The 2,500-nt window shown below is 44.7% G+C and overlaps 1 protein-coding gene and 1 non-coding gene across 2 annotated transcripts in view; both read right to left on the bottom strand.

Annotated features, from left to right (window-relative positions):
* LOC141381989 (uncharacterized) overlaps nucleotides 1–2,500 on the bottom strand; it is a 20,894-nt gene that overhangs the window by 5,122 nt on the left and 13,272 nt on the right. The gene's annotated exons all lie outside the window — the stretch shown is intronic.
* trnas-aga (transfer RNA serine (anticodon AGA)) lies at nucleotides 682–763 on the bottom strand. The gene has a single exon. It is a non-coding gene; the product is annotated as a tRNA-Ser (tRNA).

Raw genomic sequence — 2,500 nt, 5'->3', positions numbered from 1 at the left:
GTGAGATGGGGTTTTAAGCTTATGGTTGGTGTGGATGTTGCTAAAACACGACAGGTTACTTTGAGGTTCGGTTTATGGTTTTTTTAGGTGTAGACATCAGTACAACACAATAGTTTGGACTTCATGTCATGTAGGAGACATTAAATAGATCAATGATAACTGCAGAATGTCTTTCTGCTGTTGTGGCAATGAATGGACACTCAACAATTGAAAAGATTCCTTCCATGCCTTAGACGCGTGACTTGATGAGTACTTATCTACACAGCATGCTGGCATCAAAGATCCTATTTCTCTTATATCATATCCCTAGTCTTCCACACTTTAGGAAACGTAAACATTCAGGACGTGCCATTAGCACAGCCTGCACTAAAAGAAGGCTGGAGATAACGGATGGCAACACAGAGTGCGACACCAATGTCACCTTGAAAAACCTGCAGTGACCCGGATTCGAACCGGGGTTGCTGCTGCCACAACGCAGACTACTAACCACTATATGATCACGGCAAGCTACGAAACAGCCGTTGAGACCTATGTGTGGTATGTTCCTCCCTGTGATAAGCCCCTTTCTCTTCAGTGAGAACACTCTGTTGTTTTTCTCCTCCTACCAGCACAACGCTTTTCCCAAGAAACAATGGAAATGCAAACAATTGATGACTGCTGCAATTTTAAAAACAGGGAGGACGTAGTCGCCAGGATTCGAACCTGCGTGGGGAGACCCCAATGGATTTCTAGTCGATCACCTTAACCACTCGGCCACGACTACAAGACTGCCTGTACTGCCATTTCTTTATGCCTAGTACACATATTGTGCATCCAGATGAAACTTTCATCAAGCGGTAGCTCAACGGCAAAAGCTGTGGCTCCACAAAATGAGCGTCACACGCCCGAACAGGGACTTGAACCCTGGACCCTCAGATTAAAATCTGATGCTCTACCGACTGAGCTATCCGGGCTCCACAACAGTAATTTACAAGTAGGCAAGGTTGGGTTGTGGTCGGCGCAGACCTTTACAGTACACTAAAGTTTACCGTGAGATGGGGTTTTAAGCTTATGGTTGGTGTGGATGTTGCTAAAACACGACAGGTTACTTTGAGGTTGGGTTTATGGTTTTTGTAGGTGTAGACATCAGTACAACACAATAGTTTGGACTTCATGTCATGTAGGAGACATTAAATAGATCAATGATAACTGCAGAATGTCTTTCTGCTGTTGTGGCAATGAATGGACACTCAACAATTGAAAAGATTCCTTCCATGCCTTAGAAGCGTGACTTGATCAGTACTTATCTACACAGCATGCTGGCATCAAAGATCCTATTTCTCTTATATCATATCCCTAGTCTTCCACACTTTAGGAAACGTAAACATTCAGGACGTGCCATTAGCACAGCCTGCACTAAAAGAAGGCTGGAGATAACGGATGGCAACACAGAGTGCGACACCAATGTCACCTTGAAAAGCCTGCCGTGACCCGGATTCGAACCGGGGTTGCTGCGGCCACAACGCAGACTACTAACCACTATACGATCACAGCGAACTAAGAAACAGCGAGAACACTCTGTTGTTTTTCTCCTCCTACCAGCACAACGCTTTTCCCAAGAAACAATAGAAATGCAAACAATTGATGACTGCTGCAATTTTAAAAACGGAGAGGACGTAGTCGGCAGGATTCGAACCTGCATGGGGAGACCACAATGGATTTCTAGTCGATCACCTTAACAATTGGCCACGACTACAAGACTGCCTGTACTGCCATTTCTTTATGCCTAGTACACATATTGTGCATCCAGATGAAACTTTCATCAAGCGATAGCTCAACGGCAAAAGCTGTGGCTCCACAAAATGAGCGTCACACGCCCGAACAGGGACTTGAACCCTGGACCCTCAGATTAAAATCTGATGCTCTACCGACTGAGCTATCCGGGCTCCACAACAGTAGTTTACAAGTAGGCAAGGTTTGGGTTGTGGTCGGCGCAGACCTTTACAGTACACTAAAGTTTACCGTGAGATGGGGTTTTAAGCTTATGGTTGGTGTGGATGTTGCTAAAACACGACAGGTTACTTTGAGGTTGGGTTTATGGTTTTTTTAGGTGTAGACATCAGTACAACACAATAGTTTGGACTTCATGTCATGTAGGAGACATTAAATAGATCAATGATAACTGCAGAATGTCTTTCTGCTGTTGTGGCAATGAATGGACACTCAACAATTGAAAAGATTCCTTCCATGCCTTAGACGCGTGACTTGATGAGTACTTATCTACACAGCATGCTGGCATCAAAGATCCTATTTCTCTTATATCATATCCCTAGTCTTCCACACTTTAGGAAACGTAAACATTCAGGACGTGCCATTAGCACAGCCTGCACTAAAAGAAGGCTGGAGATAACGGATGGCAACACAGAGTGAGACACCAATGTCACCTTGAAAAACCTGCAGTGACCCGGATTCGAACCGGGGTTGCTGCTGCCACAACGCAGACTACTAACCACTATATGAT

This window comes from Danio rerio, chromosome 4, assembly GCF_049306965.1.
Source record: "Danio rerio strain Tuebingen ecotype United States chromosome 4, GRCz12tu, whole genome shotgun sequence".
In the NCBI taxonomy this organism is placed as follows: domain Eukaryota; kingdom Metazoa; phylum Chordata; class Actinopteri; order Cypriniformes; family Danionidae; genus Danio; species Danio rerio.
Note: the sequence above shows the minus strand (reverse complement) of the source record. Positions and strands in the feature narration are given on the sequence as shown.